Below are 20,377 nucleotides of genomic sequence, written 5' to 3' on the forward strand. Positions count from 1 at the left end.
GAGGCAGTCGGTGCATTGGTTGTGTCTGTCCTTTGATCGCGGATAGCAGGTGTGGCGAGAATGATTCGGAGTTTGCCCGCCGAGGGTCGAAATTGGTGGGGTGGGTAGATGTAGACGAAATCGACTATTTTGCTGGCTTCTACTAGTGGGCGAAAGCACAGCAAATAGAGTTCGAGAAACTGGTGTGGGATCTGGTAGCGTTTGTAGAAGGTGTGTCCTGATTGCTCCAGGATTTGTTTCTCTCGGTCGGAAAGCAGCATGGGGCGACACTTCTCCAGCAGACCCTCGAAGACTTCGGCCATGTCGGGAGTTGTCGTTGTGTGGGGCTTGTCTATACCACCTCGGATTCGCGTGTATCGGGCTTGCGATATGTGGTACTTCCTCTTCGCTTCCCGAAGGGACAAACGACCCCGATCGGATCTCGGTATAGGCTTTGCGCGAGAGCTTGGTTCCTGGCATGTTTCTATATCCATGCACCCACATAGCTCTAATTGGGAGTGCACTGCGTTGGGAGCAGCCGAAAGTTGTCTTGTCGAAGGGTTTGGGTAAACACTCATTTTTTTACTAGGCTGGTAGCAGAATTAGCCCGTATGGAAGCTTCTAAGCAAAGGTGCACCTATACGTCTTTTTCTTATCATACCCTATACTACTCGAGTTGGACCGGGCATGGTATTATTCAAGTCCTGGGCTCTCGTGGGATGCCCTACTGAAGAAAACCGGTGTGAAATTAGAATTATTCACCGATTACGATATGCATCAGTTTATAGAGAAAGGGTTACGCGGTGGTATTTCCATGGTATCAAAACGTTATGCCAAAGCTAACAACGAGTATGTGAAAGGTTACAACCCTAAAAAAACTACAAACTATCTACTCTACCTCGATGCCAACAACCTGGACGGCTGGGCCATGAGCCAGTATCTACCTACCTGTGGTTTCGAGTGGACGTCTGAGATCGATGATGTTATGAGCATCGCACCGGATTCGAACAAGGGTTATATACTCGAAGTGGATTTAGAATATCCGGAGGATTTACACACCTCACACAACAGTTATCCCCTGGCTCCAGAGCGTTTGAAGGTGAATATGGAATGGATGTCTGACTACCAACGAAATTTACTGGGTCCTACAGGACGGGTGGTAAACGTTGAAAAACTCGTACCTAACTTGATGAACAAAACCAAGTACATTATTCACGATCGCAATTTGCAGCTGTACCTGTCGCTGGGTATGAAGCTGACTAAAATACATAGGGTACTAAAATTCAATCAAAGCAAGTGGAAGGAGCCATACATCAGAATGAACACGGATTTACGTAAGATAGCCACCAGCGACTTCGAGAAAAACCTGTACAAACTCATGAACAACTCCGTATTCGGTAAAACGATGGAGAATTTACGAAAACGCGTTAACGTGAAGCTAGTCCGGTCGAGTGAGGAAAACAAACTCAGGAAATTGATATCCAGCCCGGCGTACAATAGAAGTATTATATTCGATGATGACTTGGCAGCGATGCATATGAAAAAGAGCCACATTATACTTAATCGACCGGTTTATGTTGGTATGAGCATTCTAGACCTATCCAAACATCTCACATATGACTTCTACTATAACGAGCTCAAGAAACAATACGGTGAAGGGAGTGAGGTGTTGTACACGGATACGGATTCATTACTCATGGAAATTCAAACCGAGGACGTGTACGAGGATATGAAAAACAATATACACCTATACGATACCAGCGATTACCCAAAAGACCACCCTATGAATAGCCAAGTCAACAAAAAGATGTTAGGTAAGATGAAGGATGAATGTGCTGGCATACGAATAACCGAATACGTCGGATTGAGACCTAAGATGTATTCTATCAAAAAAGCAGACGACGCTGAAATAAGAAAGGCTAAAGGGGTGAAAAAGAACGTGGTGAAACGACATATTAAACATACCCTCTACAAACAGACCCTGTTCGAGAAGAAAACATTCAAACACCAGATGAACATACTTCGTAGTGACGGACACAAGATATACGGGATGACTATAAATAAGACATCTCTATCACCAATGGATACAAAACGATGGATAGCTTCAGATGGTGTCAAAACCTATGCTTACGGGCATAAACAAAATTTTTATATATAATGGAGAAAATTTACTACAGCCCGCGAGGATATTGGAAAGGGGTAGACGCTATTACAAAAATCTAAAGCCGCACGTGTTTCAGAAGAAAAAGCCAAAGCCTGGTTACAAAAACAAGCTATATGGCAAATATACTTACCAGCACCAAAATATATACCGAGAAGAAAACTCGGTATACATACACCTAATCAAGTTCACCAGGCCGACCTGTTGTTTCTTCCACACGAGAGGGTGAGAGGTAAAACCTATAAGTACGCCCTTACAGTTGTAGACGTAGCCAGCCGCTATAAGGAAGCTGAACCATTAACCACGAAAGACTCGGATCAAGTAGCACAAGCGTTTAAGCGAATATACAAGCATAACGTAGAAGTTAGACGCGGTGAGGTGGGAGCCCATCGAAGTCAAGCTATAGTAGAGAGATTCAATCACTCCATAGCCGAACGTTTTTTTCACACCAATATTCACGTGATTTAGCGGATCCTAATAACAGAAACACTGAATGGGTAGAACGATATAGTAGATATGAGGGTTGATCTCCTCTGGGGGTGTTGGTGATGGCTGTGGTTGTATTTGTTTTGGTTTAAATAACATAAATAATGAAACAACAGCAGTGGCTACAACACCACCTACGGTAAACCAACATGTGTACTTATTTTTATGGTGCCTGTCTAAGGCGTTTTTTCTACCAGCTTCAACTCTTTTTTTGTTCTTCTTCTTTGTGACATGCGTCCCTGGCTCCGTCTTCGGTGTTTCCTCCTCTGGAATCTAGATTATTTCTTCCTGGGTAGTATCCATCTTGTATATTATTATTTTTTTTTTTTCCTCTTTAAATTGACAATGCTTTGCTGTGATAATCGCCGCCGTCACTGGGGCTAAAAACATCCCATATTTGTGGTACAGCACGCAGCTGATAGAGCTCAAGGCGTGTTCAATAAACGGGTCTTTCTCTAGATCCTCCCACAAATAGAGTCGACGTTCCGGTGGGATGGGTAAAAATAATGACGCTATACCTGTGTAAATCTGGGTAATAGTAGAACCTATAACTTTTGTCATCTCAGCCCCGAGTTGTGACTCATACCTGGCGTATAATTTATTTATTTCCTCATCTGACATTTTCTGAATTTTATCAGTAGTTATATTATCTCCTAAATATTGTTTTGCCTTACCACCAACAACTAGTGTTACCAGTCTGTCTCGCTGCTTGTCGCCCTTTTGTTCATCTGAAACTAACATCTCTTCTAGTAATTCATCACAATCCATTTTATAATATAGTAATCTAGTTTTAATTTTAAAAAAATAATAACCAACCCACACTAAATACAGAGAGATAAAGGTTAGGTTACACACGACTATAACTTCAAAAACCGACATTTATACTTAAACTTACTAAAATTACTAAAACATTACTAAAATTTACTAAAATTACTAAAACATTACTAAAATTTACTAAAAATTACTAAACTATTACTTGGTAGTCCACTGGTTGGTCGGTTTTCAACACGAGCTTGGCATGTTTAGGTTTGGCGAGCTGTTTCTTTACCCGTTCCCGGTCTAGTTTACTCATCACATCGTTCTCTCTCAAGCATTCCTCGAACGAATCCCTGTCCTTGCAGTGAAATAGAGCTACCCATCGCGTCTGTTCACGTAAATCCTTTAACACAGAGTTGAATTTTTGTGTCAGCACCCAGACGCTATGTTTTGCGTGTCGACCTGAAAACGCTAGGTAGGACAGCATATCTCTCTTTTTCGTTATCTCTCTATTAGTGCTGCAGTCATCCAGGATGAATAGCGTCGGCTTCCCTTTAAATTTGTTGTGATAAACTTTCAAATAGTCCTGCAGGTGTGTTCCCGGATCGATTTTATATACATCGGGATCCGTCATCACCCAAGATCTATCCGTGTAAGTCTTGTTCATATTTATAGTAGGACATAAGATAATGATATTGTCAAATACGTCTTTATAGTACCCTCCAACAAATCCAGTACGAAAACTGTCTTGCCACAACCTGTCTGCCCACATATTATGGCGCAGTGCGGATCTCGTGGTAAATTAATAGATGGCTTGCACAAATCTCCCATTCTCTATATTAAGTTGCGCGTCCATAATTACATATAAATATAATTTTAATTTAACAGTTGGTTGAGCCTTCTTCATTATTTGAATGGTTATACCCTCGCTTCCGTTGTCGATGCGACGACCACTACCGTGAAGAGTGTCGTCATCTGTCGATCTCATATCCAACCATAATGCGTACTTTGTGGTTAGGTAATCCCCGATATGCACGGAGGATAGATCCAGGTCATTGACTACGTTGTTGACTATTGAGTTTCGTTTGATAGCCGGTAGCTTCATTATTTCATCCCACTGCTGATATGCCTTCATTCCATGGCTAAAAAGTTGATTAGGCACTCCCTTTATGGTCACTTCCACTTTGGTGATCCCTGGGTTGAAAAATTTCTCGCTATCTCTTTCGAATGGATCGTATTCCTCCACGGGTATGATTAATATACCTTTCATCGATCGCGCCGGCACGTTCATGTTGATATTCCATACCGTGTCGCTCTTGTCACGTAATATCATTCTATGTCGCAGTATCCTATCCTAGAGGATGGTCATTTTCCCAGAGTACTGATTTCGAATCTGCCGGGCGAGATCAGTACTAGTCACCATGTCGAACTCCAACGAGATGTTATCGATCTCGTAACTACCCTCTTCACCATTCGGCGTATACACGACTTTGCTGTAATCATTGAACGTGAGTTCATATTCCAACCTGTCACCTAATGCGGCTTGGTAAAATGGTGCGTGCCCCCGTTAGCAACTCAAAGTCTAGCGGGATACAGAACCTGTTTCCATACGCTTCGGCGATCGCTTTTTCACTATTCGATAGTTTGGCTGTCTCGTCTTGTGTGAAGGCGTACCCGACGTAACCTAGTCGATTTACTGATTCCCTGGTACACGTCGTTGGCGCGTTCTCCCTCACTTTTCCATAGGTCTATGTAACAGTAATATACATCGCTGTCGTCTATGCTAAGCACCTCGTTACCACTAATTTTTATGGAGGTCCTCTTGACTATAGCACGGCCCACATTATTCACTAGCTCACGTTTGTCGTTGTCTGATTTCAACGTGATGTTAAATGCCAATCGTACCGTACCTGGTACTATGACGTCGTTCTCCCCCAAGTTGGGGAATCTAACCAACAGTACTTGGTTCTGGTCTATCTTGCTGGGGTTGTTTGTAATAGTCACCGACTGACGCACGGCTTTGACGCCTAGTGGTTCTCTTAATCTTCGAAAAGGATTTAGTTTTCTACCATATGACATTGTTGTATATTTATATTAATATAATATAATTTCAAAAATATGGACGATATTCCGATGGATGATTTTGGATCTATGGCCTCTGCTGATGTTGATTACGATGAAGACATTTCGTTTACTAGCTCATCATTGAGCAGCCAACTACTGAAAACAACAGTAGACGATTATTACGATGGATTAAAAATTTTTAGAAACTACGTCAAGCCTCAGTACAATGACTATTCGAAGTTTACCATAGATGATAAGGGCATTCTACGCCTTAAGGATAACCTGGAGTTTGATATCATGAACACGCGCACTAGAAAACCACTTGCCTTGTCAACGCTAGCCAGTCGCCATGGTACCGAATTTATCCGTAATAAACTAAACATGCAGGATTATGGTGGTGCAAAACCTAAGATTCCTCCGAAGGTAGTTCAAGATCTGCAAGCTACCAGGTCCGAACTCAGTAGTGGTGGTGACATGACACAGCGTGCTACAGAAGCGTCGGACAGCATCGAAAAACTGTTGGGCACGTACTGGGATAAACCATTGCCTGGTTTTAAATTTCCAATGAGGGAACTGTACGGCTTAGATGAAGCCTTGAAACATGTACGTGGAGAACTCGTGAACAACATGGGTAAACTGAACGAACTCGACGAGCACATCGCAAGTGAAAAAACCAAACTCACCGAAACTGAACACAATGATATGAAGCGGCGTATCACAGAACGACTACGTAATTTACAAGATGAGAGACAGACCCGATTGGAATCCGCTTCCTCGAATCGAGAACAGCTTCGATCTCAGATCAGCCTCGTGCGGGAAACCATCGATCGAGTACTGAACGAGGATACCACGTTGGCTGAAAGGATCAGAATATTGTTCCGAGAGCAAGGCATCACCATTGCCAGCGTTCTTACAGCATTGGGTTCCATCATATCGACCCTGGTCGTATCGCTGACTGGTGGTGGAGGAACACCAACACCACCAAAACCACCGAGTGGTGGTGACGTCAGAGACTGGATAAAAAAACATCTGAAATCACTAGGGGAAGTCCTGGCTAAACTCGCCGGTAAAGCCGCCGAAGCCCTGCCAGGTATCCTGGGTAGCATCGTCTTGTGGTTGCTTAGCACTCTCTCGAAAACAGTCACGTGGCTCAGTCAAAACCTGTGGGCCTTCATCGTCGCCGTTGACGGGTTGGTGTACGTGACCGCTAAGGAATTTTTAACCAGATGAAACCCAAGCCAACCGCGATCCCAACAACCACCAGCGCTGTTTTACGGTCGATGTGCTGCTGATTAGACACCTGCACGTGTGGTGGTTGGGGTTCTGGTGGTCAGGACTGAACCACTATGCCCGTTTCACCAGTATGCGTGGGTGGTGGTACATGGGAGACGTTGACGTCGGCGTTAACACCCAATTTTTGGTCGGCTGTGGCGATGATTATTTCATTGTTGTAGCCTGTTATTTTATTGATTCTCAGACGCATAACACTCGGAGCCATGTACAATCCAACACCGAACACGTAGTCGACTTTTGACCTGGCGTATTGCAACGTATCCTGATATCGTTTTATAGCACTAGGTAAATCTACTGGTGATGCGATAGCGTCCTCAATACTAGCCACGAACTGTTTTTGAGAATCATAAGCCGTTCCCTTACCTATAATATTAGAACGCATCTGTGATTGAGACCCTAGAATAGCCCACACATACATTCGAATCCAATCGTTCAATCTGATAACACCAGCACGAGTAAAACCCTTCGACGTGTCCAGCATAAATATTTTCCAGCCATCCGGATCCTGCTCGAACCTCCATACTCGGTAATCCTTGCTGTCGTTGAAAGACATGAGATCATCTCTCCACTCGTTACGTAAGCATTCGCATATGTTTTATCACCCCATTCTTTTAGCTTTTTGCTGGCTTCCACTAGGGGTATGTTGTGAACGATAGGGATACCCAACCCATGGTTCGGGCCCGTCAAACGCCAATCCGTCTTTGGGTCTAGTTCGAATTCATTACAAATCCGTTCATACGCACGTCGATCGTACGGATTGTTTACTGCATCCCATGCCTTGTCCTGTGGGACTGGGGCGCTGATTTCTTTGAGGATACGCCTTACCTGGAAATACACGTGAAAAGTGAAAACGGATTTACTTAGCTCATTACGCCTAGTGTCTGTCAATGTCAAACCACATCCAGTTGTCGCACACCACACGGCAAAATTGAATTGATTTTGCCAGAACTGCATAGGGTTGTGAAACCAATCGTGAACCGTTTTAACATTAGTGACCGAAAACCTATAGCTTTTAAACACGTCTATAAACTGGGTTTTGAAGTACGAACCAGCCGTGTCAACAACTATTTTCATGTGTGTGAAGTCATAAGCCTTTATGTTGTCGTTTTTTGGGTAACGTACTTCGGGTTTATACATATTATTATATAATGTATAAATATATATAAATATGTACATTACGCTTCTGGGTGTAACGAGCGGTGAGGCCTTTCAACTTATGCACGCTATTGATAACACGTCTGGTCAACTCGAAATAGCACTATGTGATATAACCTACTACCCGCGATGGACAAACATCAACAACAATAATAATAAGGTGTTCTTTGGTGGATTCCTACGTAAAATAACAGATGGATACTACAGCGTGTGTTCTCTCAATGATGAAGTTTTCAAACCCTTAGGAGCTGAACTCAAAATAAATGACTCAAACAGAACAGTGGTGTTTATTAACAACAGTGCAAACAAACTGAGACTCGGTCGACCGTTGGCGAAGATAATAGGGCTGCCACCAGAAGAAATAAGCCGCTTGGCTACCCCACCTCCCCACCTAAGATTACCGTCACTGGTACGAAGTTACCAGAGCTAGTTCTAAAAATATCAAGTTTAGATACAAAAAATAATAATATAAATATAGGATACCTCAGCGTAACACTACATATACAATAATGGCTAGCAATCAAGGCCCAGGAATGCGAGTAAAAAGATGCAGTAATGTAAGATTATCAGACCTAGGTGATACTAGGGGGTTTGATGACTCAGGAATAGATGGTAAAATATACGCTTTTAAGCTTGTAAACAGCATTTACAAACGAGTTGAAGTTCCCGTCGTCTGGTAGTACTTTTAACCTAGATACATCAAGATCTGTCAGCAACACTCGATACGATCTAGTTCACAACGACGATGATGAATGGAGAATATACCCATCGTTCAGGGGTTAATTGTTCGATTTAGAAGACTTTGACAGAACGAACGTTGATCAAAACAAACTGTACTATCTAATGCTCACTAACGATAACAAGTGGATGATGTTACCATCTCGAATCAACTGGTTTCTCAACATCACACTAAGTTCCCCATACGTATTCACGGAAAACAAAGACCACTTACTAAACAAAGTCGTTAACAACGGAACCCTAATCGTGGCTTACATCCCATCAGAGAGATGTAGTGTAATCATCAGCCCACTCTCGACTATGTCAGCCCACATGCTATCGGTTAAACCAGGGGAGAAAAACGCAGTATTGAAGTTGGTGTCTGAATTCGACGGCGTGCCCAACATCTTGCAAAATCTACCGGAGAATTCCACGCTGGCCATTCTAGTCTACCTAGGCAAAACAAAGCTGACTATAATTGAGATCGTGAAGGGAATCAAAATCCTGTGGGAAAAAAGACACGAGTATCACGTTTGCACTATTTACGTGCGGGTGGGAGGCGATTCACACACCAGTCTTGAGGGTGTTATCGTTAACGTGGAAGACACTATATCTCTATCCAGTATTTTTCTATTCGAGAACATACATTTTATGGAATTGAAGTTAACGCCTGAGAAATTATCAGAAAAACAATTGGAAACTATTTTCTAACAGTTATATAAACAATGGTAAGTCATCACCCCAATGTAACACTCGGTGATCTAGGAGACACAAAGCGGTTCAATTTACCTGGTGAGGAAGACACCCCGTACCTTCTATACTATAAAGATGACATATACGAACGAAAGCCACTAGCAGATTTTTCAGAGCTTGAATGGTTAATTAAAATAACACTAACCTCACCTTACATCTTTTTTAATCAAAATGATTTCGTTTTCAAAATTACAAACACCGGGATTCTTCTTACGTCCTTTAATCCCTTCAAAGAAAATACTGTTCAAGTATTATGAATACCAGGGCACACTGGTAACATGTTAGCTCCAGTCGGCTTGAATGCCAGTTTATTCATTCGCAGCATTTACGATTACCAACGTGATTTTTTTTCAGATTCAAATTATGGTATGAAATCACACACCACGCTAGTTATAGACGTATATCTCGCAGAGATGTCCAGTCCAAGAATACTTTTAGACGGCCTGAGAATAATTTGGTTTAAAAGACACGAGTATAAACGTTGCCGAATCATAATAAGACAAGGTTATAAACCATTAATAAGCCTAGATGGGGTTCGTATTTTAGACCAAAACTTACCTATTAATGTCTCACCCATTTACCTGTACAATAATCAAAACCTTATAAGCCTCAAATATATTAATCAAAAATTAAATGACATATAATTAAAAAATAATTTATAAAATATATTATAAACACATAAAATGGGGCTATACCCAGTCATAGATGAAGAAGGAAATATAAAGGGAAGTGTAGAAGGGTTTCGACTTAAACAGATCTGTGAAATAAAACGTCAGCTAGAACAAGACCGTGATATTCGGGCATCGCTACACAAAAAATACAATAGAGCTTTAAACTACATGGATGGGGCTGATACCACTCTTATGACAACTAGCATGGGATTAGGAGCAGTAGGAGTTGGATTGTTGACCACCATCGTAGCCGCACCAGTGGTGTTAGGCCTAGAAATAACAGCTGTAGTGACAGGAATAGCTGGGTCAGTGTTTAAATTTGTATCTCGCAAATTGAATCGTAAAGCTAAGAAACACGATGAAATTAGAATTCTTGCTGAAGCAAAGTTAAACACGATAGAAGACCATATTTCCACAGCTCTCAATGATAATAAAATCTCAGAGGAAGAGTTTCGTTTGATCCTATGTGAACTCGAAAAATATTAAAAAAATGAAAGAAGAGATTCGATCAAAGTTTCATCAAAAAAGTTCTGCTATCGGCGAGAACAAGATTTTTTTTTACATAAACCAAGGGATACAACAAGCCCAACAAGCATTTATTACGAAAACCAAAGACATCATAGAAGATACACGTTAAATTGTTTTGCTGAAGTCAATATTTTAAATTGATGTGATCTTATGGGTTTACAAATTGAGGAATAGATACTTATTGATTGCTTACCTTATATAGGATGACCCCATACACCATAGTCTTACTCTTTCAAGTAAGACTATGGTTACTTTTTATCTCCCTTAAAAGTAGCCATAGTCTTACTCTTTCGAGTAAGACTATGGATACTTTTTACAGGGGAGATAAAAAGTAGTTGTGTTATGGGTTTATGGTCCCGTATCACATAGTCTTTCGAGTAAGACTATGGAAACTTTTTACAGGGGAGATGAAAAGTAGTTGTGTTATGGATTTAAAAATTAATATGAGTTAGGAATAGATACTTATTGATTCCTTGCCTTATATAGGCTGGTTCCGTACCCCCATTGTTAATACTACTCAAATACATGTACACGTGGAACCTCCGAGGCGGCAGACACGTTGGTAACTTCAGTGGTATGAAAATGACAACTTTTGGGCCAATCTACGCGTCCTGATTTGGCTTGATGTTCGTTCACGTATTGAATTGCAAAAAAATCATTTATAATTATGTAAATATACTCCACGTGATAAAATTGTGGGTATTATGCACGGTAGGTTATGGAGATCCAGGGAGGGTCATTTGTTGTATCTCTTCTGACGTGCTGTATTTCAATGTTTTTCAATGAAAACCTTTATGAGCGATGTGTCACATGACGAATATTTTATGTCAATTCATTGGTGAATTATTATTTCTTTTTCTTTTTCTTTGCAGCAAGCCATTCAGGAAGATTCTTTTTTCAACCCCAATTTTACTGTGACAAACGGTGACCTTGACCTTGGTTTCCGGGAATCAGATCATGTGATAGAGGATGAACTACGGATTGGTCCACAAGAACATTTTTACCTGGAGACGCACGTGGCTGTAGCAAGACCCACCAATGAGGAGGGAGGGATGGAAATTATCTCCAATACCCAGTTCCCATCTTCTATTCAGGTTTGACCACCAAGCTCTGAACGTCAACAAATATAGGTGCAGCTCGAAGGCAGAGTTAGCAACATCGTGTCATGTGTCGGAAAACTTGCTCCGGGTCTTTCCTGTTGTCAAATGTAGTTTAACAGAGCACATTCTCGTAACAGAGATCCGACACAAGTTATTACAAATTAGATAGACCTCTCACCGCTCTATACCTAATTCAAACATTAAATATTCAGACAGGAAGGTAAAGAAATTGCTAAAGGCGTGTATACCAGGAAAGAACATGCTGTGTCATATGAAATTATGTAAATTTTGTTCATTTTATTGGTCATTCATCAGATGTTTTATTTAATAAATCAATTGCGTTTATTCAGGCATCGGTTTAACATTGAAAATAAAAGAGGTTTGAAACCAGACTGGGGGATGTCGTTTCAAATGCAGTGTCAACGGAACATTTATCCTTACATGCTATATCTAGTCTAGCTGTATTCTTGTACGTTTTCTGAATCTATCGTGTTTTAATTCATTATCTCCTTGTTTTAACTTTGTTTGTATTATTCTAAACTTTCTAAGACCATGTGAGAAATATATGTCGGTTGATACTACAGGACAAGCTACAGTTTCACTGATATCTTGACTTCAGCATCAGATTGCAGCTGCCCTTGGAGTACCGGCAAACAGGATAGTGTCAAGGGTTAAACGTATTGGTAAGATAGTAAAGATGCTTAATTATAAATTAATTGTGTGTCCAGTGCGATTTTGCGAAGATCCTTCGACGCTTACAGTAACCAATAAAGAAGTGTAAGAACCAGTTTCATTCAATGACGGTCTTTGGAGAAGCCTTGACAAATCGGGGGTTCAAACTCAGTCACTTATTTGATGGCGTTTAAACAGGAGATTTGCTCATAGCATCAATCACTGGTATGTGCAGACCAGATGCTGCTATTTACTATCTCCGCAAGAATATTACTGAGTGTGGTGTTTAGCAACACACAGATACACATTCGAAGCTTAAAATCGGTATTTATTTTAATACATGGATTTTCGGTTGTATAACGCCCACTTAATAACCTGGGCCGTTATTCTCGAAACGTTCCTAGCTGTTAGAATTCTTAACTCTGATCGTAGCCAATGTTTTACGAATGGGCTTAGGGTTCGTAGGGTTATCTTCCGAAACAGTACTCGTGAAAATCCGGGTTAGAATTGATCTTCTGTAACTCATGCTTGTCGTAAAAGGCGTCTACCGGGATCGAGTGGTCAGGCTCGCTGACTGGGTTGACACATGTCATCGGTTCCCAATTGCGCAGATCGATGCTCATGCTGTTGATCACTGGATTGTCTGGTCCAAACTCGATTATTTACAGACCGCCACCATATAGATGGAATATTGCTGAGAGCGGCGTAACACTAAACTCACTTACTCACTCGGAAACAGTTTTATATCGGGCCAAAAAGGTAAAATGTAGCTGAAAAATATGTCAACTGATCCCTAAAAGTCACCCTTCATGTTGATCGCATTTGCTTTAAAAGTCAAGACGATAGAAGAGCAAGATCGATAGTAAACTATACAAAGGGTGCATCAAATTATTTGAGCAAGTTAATTTCAACCATAAAAAGTTGAAAACACATGCCTTTGAAATACTGCAACCGAATTTTATGGTCAGCAAACTCCACCCTCTGAAAGATGCGTAGCTTTGTACACCATGTATCTCAATGTTCTTTCAGTGCTTATAATCATTTCCAGGTGGTGGTTTTGGAGGGAAGGAAACTGTGACGTCATTCCTAGCTCTTCCAGTTGCTGTCGCTGCTGCTAAGTATGTGAAATCTCTTTCTGATTACGCCCGTGAAGATCCAGGATAGAATTTGTCTTCAGCAAATCCAAGCTTGTCGTAAGAGGCGACTTACGGTATCGGGTGGTCAGACTCGCTGACTTGGTTGACACACGTCATTGTATCGCAGTTGCGTAGATCGGCGCTCATGCTGTTGATCATTAGATTGTCCTTGATTATTTACAGATCGGCGACATATAGCTGGAACATTGCTGAGTGTGCCATTAAACAACCAACCAAATAAAAGCTTTGTGTTGTAATCACTCTCATCCACGAGTGTCTTTCATATGGGTAACTGAATGTTAAGCCAGCCAGAATCCAAAGCGATGTCCCCAAATATGTGGCACAGAAACTAGACCAGGGGCATTTCTCTGAAAAGTAATTCTTTGTCAATAAGTAAGCCAGGCAACAATCATACCATCTTCAAATTGATCTTGAGAATATTAGAGGGCATTCATTGTGTGTATTTCATAGTTGCACTTGACGAAGTATGCCGAGTGCCCTGCACTGTTGTGGCTTGTAGGGTATGACCCCCAACACGACTGGTTTGATCAGATTGTCAATAGTGAGTATGCATTCAAGTATGACCGCCAAAATAATCATTTCCGGATCTGATATCTTCCCGGCTGGTTTTGCCATACCCGGTCTAATCTTCTTGCGAGTCCCTGGTTGTCAATGGCAAATGTGTTCCAGAAGGTTGAGACCTTGACAGAGAACAGTTGTGATAGCGTTTAACTTGAAGTCTGGTTCCGGGCGCTAAACAATATATGTTTTGTTATATAGTACGCACCTATCAGCAATAGTCCATGTATATCACAGAAAGCGGTAAGTGGAGAACAAACAAACACCAAGTCACAGAACTCAACAACTCATCTGCAACAGCCCTCGGGAACCGACCCGGAATTTCCACAATGGACATTCTCTGATGTCACAGGTAAGGTGGTTGTTCGCAGAGCATTCCGTTGTATCTCACGATGATTATTTGTTGTCGCAGAGCCAACCGTCCAGTTCGCTGCATGTTGGACAGAGATGAAGACATGGTGCTGATGGGAGGGAGACATGCTTTCCTTGCCCGTTACAAGGTAAAACATCTTCATCTCTCATGCATGACTACGCAAACTATGGAAAGAATATGACTTGTTGGGACATGTTGTGGTTCAGGTAAGGTGAGTGAGTGAGTTTAGGTTTACGCCGCACTCAGCAATATTCCAGCTATATGACGCCGGTCTGTAAATAATCGGGTCTGGACCAGACAATCCAGTGATCAACAGCATGAACATCGACCTGCGCAATTGGGAACCGATGACATGTGTCAACCATTCCAGCTAGCCTGACCACCCGATCCCGTTAGTCGCCTCTTGCAACAAGCATGGGTTGCTGAAGGCTCATTCTAACCCGGACCTTCACGGGCTCAGGTAAGGAGTGTCCAACACTGCCAATCATTCTTGCTAACATTGTATCTGTTTTAATGTAAGAAATGAAAGATAGTGTTTGTACTGGATTATTAATGCTCTATGTACATAGTGTTGGTGTCAGCACTGACTCCACCTATCCCATGTGGCCGTGTTAGACCAAAGACTGCGAAAGAATGGCTTTCTTGTAACCATGCCTGTCGTTGAGCATTAAGGGAACAAAAGAACACTAATCGGTACTCGGTAGTGTGTCCGAGTAAAGAGTTCGTAGCTACGACATTCTTAAGCCTATGATAAACTCTAGAGAGTTACGAGAAGTCGTAACGTTACGGACGCTTTGTGGTTCGGGACCCTGATCGCCTGACTAGCCTTTGCCTTTTTGAAGCAACTGCATATGATATCAGGGATCCAATTTCATTGTTCACCACGGGACACGAATTTCCAGGCGAGTTCGGAGGGTGGAAATCTGATTTCAACAGTCAGTTAATTCCATTTACCCGCGAAGATATTATTTTTAATTCTAAATGGTTGCTTCTATTCCTTTAGGTAGGATTCAGTTCTTCGGGGCGCATACAAGCCCTGGATGTGAAGCTCTTCGCAAACTGTGGATGTACGATGGATCTCACACAAGGGGTAAATGAGGGACTCACCTGCGAATTATCTACTTTTACAAATTTATACAAATCACAACAACGGTATTATATTGGCAGTACAGAATAGAGGTTCCGTACAAATTCAAAGGCAGTAAGCCCGTGATTATGGCAATAAAGACAGAGATGGTAATATTCACCTCTCTGCAGCAACAGTCCTAGGCTGAGTGTCCAGGGTAAGAGTGATCTCTACACAACAGTTGGTCTTCTTGTAACTAGCGGTGTATAGGGAGAGGCCATGCAAAAGTTAGTTCCCTTTATATACCTAAGTAAAAGACTCTGTTGATTCCCCAACTGGAGGGGTAAGAATATAGTAGAAACTCCTATAGGGTTGTAGTACCCTGTTATACTTTCCAGAGCTGTATTAAACATAATACGAGTCTAGATATAGCACACCACTAGCACCCCACCGAAATCCACGATATGGTGCTGAAACGAACAAGAATTATAGCCAGTTCTAGGCTAGATTCAGACTCTCAAGCATGGGTTCCTCACAAGCCCAAGGGACGTAACTCTACAGGCAGAATTAGACAACTGGAGCACCCGTGGTCCTACTTTTATCATACATCTGACTCGTAACCCTCACTGACATCATACGTGCTTCTTCCCGCCAACTAGGTTGTATCACGTGCCGTGCTGACAGTGGAAAACGCCTACAACGTGCCCAACATCCGGGTCGTGGGGTACAAGTGCAAGACCAATATCCCATCAGCCACAGCTTTCAGAGGGTTCGGGAGTCCACAGGCCATGCTTGTCGGCGAGACACTGATGGATGCCATCGCTGACGTACTCAAAAAATCACAACATGAGGTATATCAAATATACAGTATATCTATTAATCTCATGGAGGGTTCAGTGAAGTAGCCCAGTAGTAGGGCGACGGTCCTGGTTCTATTCTCCACATACGTTCAACACATTCTGGTCTTCCCAGGTCGTTTTCCATAAAAGATAAACAAAGTGGTGAAAACTATATGAACTGATTACTGGAAGCCAGTGATCACCTCAGGTGTCCACGGACAGTACAGCATGTCCTACCTAACTATAACAAACTTCACTCATACAATCAACCTTATCAACGACTAATATCACGGGTAAAATCTTATTCTTTTAATGCCTTTATAAATAATAATTGACGATAAGTTCATCTTAAAATTCATTTTCCATCACATGACTCTTAAAGATATGGGTTAGAACTTGAGTAATCATGCTTGTCGCAAAATGCGCCAAGCCAATTCATTGTCTACGGGCGGACATTTGATTATGGAGGGACATTCACACTACGAAACTGTGGAACATTACATCTCAAGAGATGCTTCTGGTGGGTGTTTTTACAGAGCAGAGTCTTTTTTGTCACATCCGTACATAAACTTCCATAGAGGCGGAACATTTAAGACAAAAACTGTATATTATACTGAGGGAAACAAATAAGGGAACAACACATCATCGCAGTGTTCCTTTATTTATTTCTCAGTTTTCCCCCACAGCGCTATTCAAAACTGGTGATGAAAACTGGAAAATATTAAAGCAAAGCTTGAATTTTCCTGTGTTCCTTCATTTGTTTCTCTCGGTATATTTCACGTCAGAATGTCAAATCTGGTGGGAGATGGGGAAACACAGTAATGCACATTTATAGCCTAATATTATGAGTGAGACGTTGAACATCAGAACAACCAGATAGAAGCGACGAAGCCCTTTCCACATTCATAAGAAAATTCTGCCAAAAACAGAGCGGATTGTACAATTGTTACTATATCAAGAGTAGATATTTGTTTCAGCAACATTACAGCTGTGTGATGTTGTTTGTAAACAAATCGGTTGTGAACCAGACAGTCCTGTCACCATGCGATACCATGGCAGAGCATGTGTTTATGAATCACTATGAAATAGCGATGATACCAGGTGTTCGCGAAAAGGTGAGCGTATCCTGCCCCACTGGTGGCACCCGTCATAACATATGCTAAGTCTAGTCATTTGTTCACCTGACAAAAGTCAAAATAGTAAATTGCATCAAATTTGGACATTTCCTCCACATGTCTACCATGAAACGTCTTGAAAACGTTACTGGGGCCTTGAATGTTGTAACCTTGATCCAGGGTATGTGTTCGTGCAGGTGCGCCATCTGAACCTGTACCACGAAGGGGATCTGACCCATTATGGCCAAGTGGTGGAGGATGCCAACATCAGGAAGCTATGGGAGGAGTGTATGGTGCAGTCTCAGTACACGAGCAGGGAGAAGGAAGTGGAGGAGTTCAACAGGTGAGGCAAAACTCTCTCGAGATTGAGGCTGATGGACAAAGTCATCAAATACATGCAAATACGTTGTTATTAAGGTAGTAAATTAAGGTGAGGTGAGGTGAAATTGGGTTTAACGTCGTGCTTGAGAATATTTCGCTCATATGACGACGTGCATGCGTGTGTATGTGTATGTGCGGCTGCTTGTACTAGCCCAGACTGAAGCTGTTGTTTTTAGTGCCTGCCCACTGAGATACCATGCCGCAGTGAAGCATGAATACACCACTCAGACACAATATACTGACTCCGAGCCGACCAGTCCTTGTTGTACCCATTAATGCCGAGCGCCAGGCAGGGACCAACAAATACCATATTTTAAGGTCTTTTGGTATGACGCTGTCGGGGATCTAACCCGCGACCTTCCGCTCTCCGGACGGACGCTCTAACCACTACACCACGGAGGCGGCCTAGTAAATTAAGTTATTAAGGAATGTAAACGATGTTGCTCCCGTTGATGAACCCAATACAAGTCCGTCCGAAACTGTCCAACGCTTATTCGTTCGAGCTTTCTTCCAATATCCATAGGGCCAAATATGCAAGGGTGTCACGTATTTGTATCTACCAACACTTTCAATAATCCCAGGCTGAGTATCCAGGGTAAGAATGATCTCAACGCAATGCTAGTCTTCTCGTAACTTCAGATGTGAAGGGAGATGCGAGGTAAGAATTAGTTCCCTATATATACATACGTGAGCGACCCAGGACTGTAGATTCTGCAACTGATTGGGTAACAAAATAGAAACTTATTTTCCAGTCCAAATATGCAAGGGTATCAGAAATGCACATGGACAGTCCAATATTGCTGCGCGAGGCGTTACACAATGAAACTACCAAAGGGTAAATGATCTAGGGCGTGTTTTCGTGTAAAAACTCTCTGAACAGTCCCAAGGGCACGCCAGCAATCGTAGGTTCTAATCCGGTTTCGCTCTAATTGCTCTTCTAAGTTTTGTAGCATATCCGTACTCGTCAGATGTTTGAGTCCAGAGTCACTTAGCGGTGGGGTAGCCTCGTGGTTAAAGTGTTCGCTCGTCACGCCGAAGACCTGGGTTCGATTTTCCACATGATTACAGTGTGTGAAGCCCTTTTCCGGTGTCCCCCGTCACGATATTGCTGGAATATTGCTAAAAGCGGCGTAAACATAAACTCACTCATGCTGACACACCGTGATCTATCTGGAATACTGTTCACTTCGCCGTTAAACAAACCTAGCGTTTCAAAGACATAAATCTTTTTATGTTATTACACATTATGCTTTCAGGTGTCATCGATGGAAGAAGAGGGGCATTGCTTTTATCCCAACCAAATACTGCCTTTCCTATCCGAAGTCAGTAAATTTCTATAATCAGGTCTGTCACGATATATTTGCAATGTTCGAAATAATTTAAAATTCTTACTGGCCAGGACTGACTGAATGACTGAGTTTGGTTTTACGCCGCTTTTAGCAATATTCCAGCAACATCACGGCGGGGGACACCAGAAATGGGCTTCACACTTTGTGCCCATGTGGGGATTCGAACCCGGGTCTGCGGCGTGACGAGCCAACGCTTTAACCAGTAGGCTACCCCACCGCTCCTACTGGCCAGGAAGGCTAGCTGCAGTTCAAAGTTACTACCGGACATCAATTTTCTCAAGCTGGAGATTGAGGTTGACTGAGATGTATATAGCGAGGAACAAACCACCATTATATATTCACTAGCCAGTCGGGTTGACACATTTCAGGTTTTCATGCCCTTCAGAAACTTTATTCAATGCAGGATAGTGATTATTTCGCTCACTAATATTAGTATAACCTTTGTTAAATACTTGCATATTTATATATAGTGTGTCAACATGAACTTTGTTCTTTCTGTTTTCTGTAAAGGAAGCAACGTTATTTCATAGGTTTGGTTTATAAATGTATATTGTTCTCACGTTGAAAATTTAATACACCATAAAGTACGAAACGGTACCAAGCGTATATAACTCTTCCCGACGTATGAAACAGAGAAGCGATGGACACTTTAAGTTATGAAACACTGTCCGACGTATGAAACACAGAGAAGCGGGAAACAGAATAGGAACCACTTCACAAAGTATGAAACACCACCCAGCTTATGTAACATTGCCTAAGGTATGAAACCTACAGAAGCGGTGAGAGAGTATGAAACAGATATTGAAGTAATTCACAAGGTCTGACATAGAATGATGTATGAAACACAACACGAAGTGGGAAATGCTTCACAAATATTAAACAATGCATATCATGTGCCGCTACACAGAGCATGCAACTCTTTGTGGATCATTAGACACTACGCAGAGCATGAAACACAAGCATCACTAATTCTGTCAAACTACAGGAAGTATGGAGCAATACAAAGAACATAGTGAGCAACGCTTTACAGAGTATGAAACACTCCACGAGGAATATATTTAAATCATCAAAATGTATGAAACACTACACAGTGCACAACAAATGATATGCAACACAACATATGAAACACTGTATATTGTTTAAAATACTACACAGTAGGAAACACAACAAATGATATGCAACACAACATATGAAACACTGTATA

The 20,377-nt window shown here is 41.8% G+C and overlaps 1 pseudogene; it reads left to right on the top strand.

The window, feature by feature from the left end:
* Positions 1-20,377, top strand: part of LOC124278475 — a 74,735-nt pseudogene that overhangs the window by 45,745 nt on the left and 8,613 nt on the right.

This window comes from Haliotis rubra, unplaced genomic scaffold, assembly GCF_003918875.1.
Source record: "Haliotis rubra isolate DU_JTF1 unplaced genomic scaffold, ASM391887v1 Scf238, whole genome shotgun sequence".
Taxonomy (NCBI): Eukaryota; Metazoa; Mollusca; class Gastropoda; order Lepetellida; family Haliotidae; genus Haliotis; species Haliotis rubra.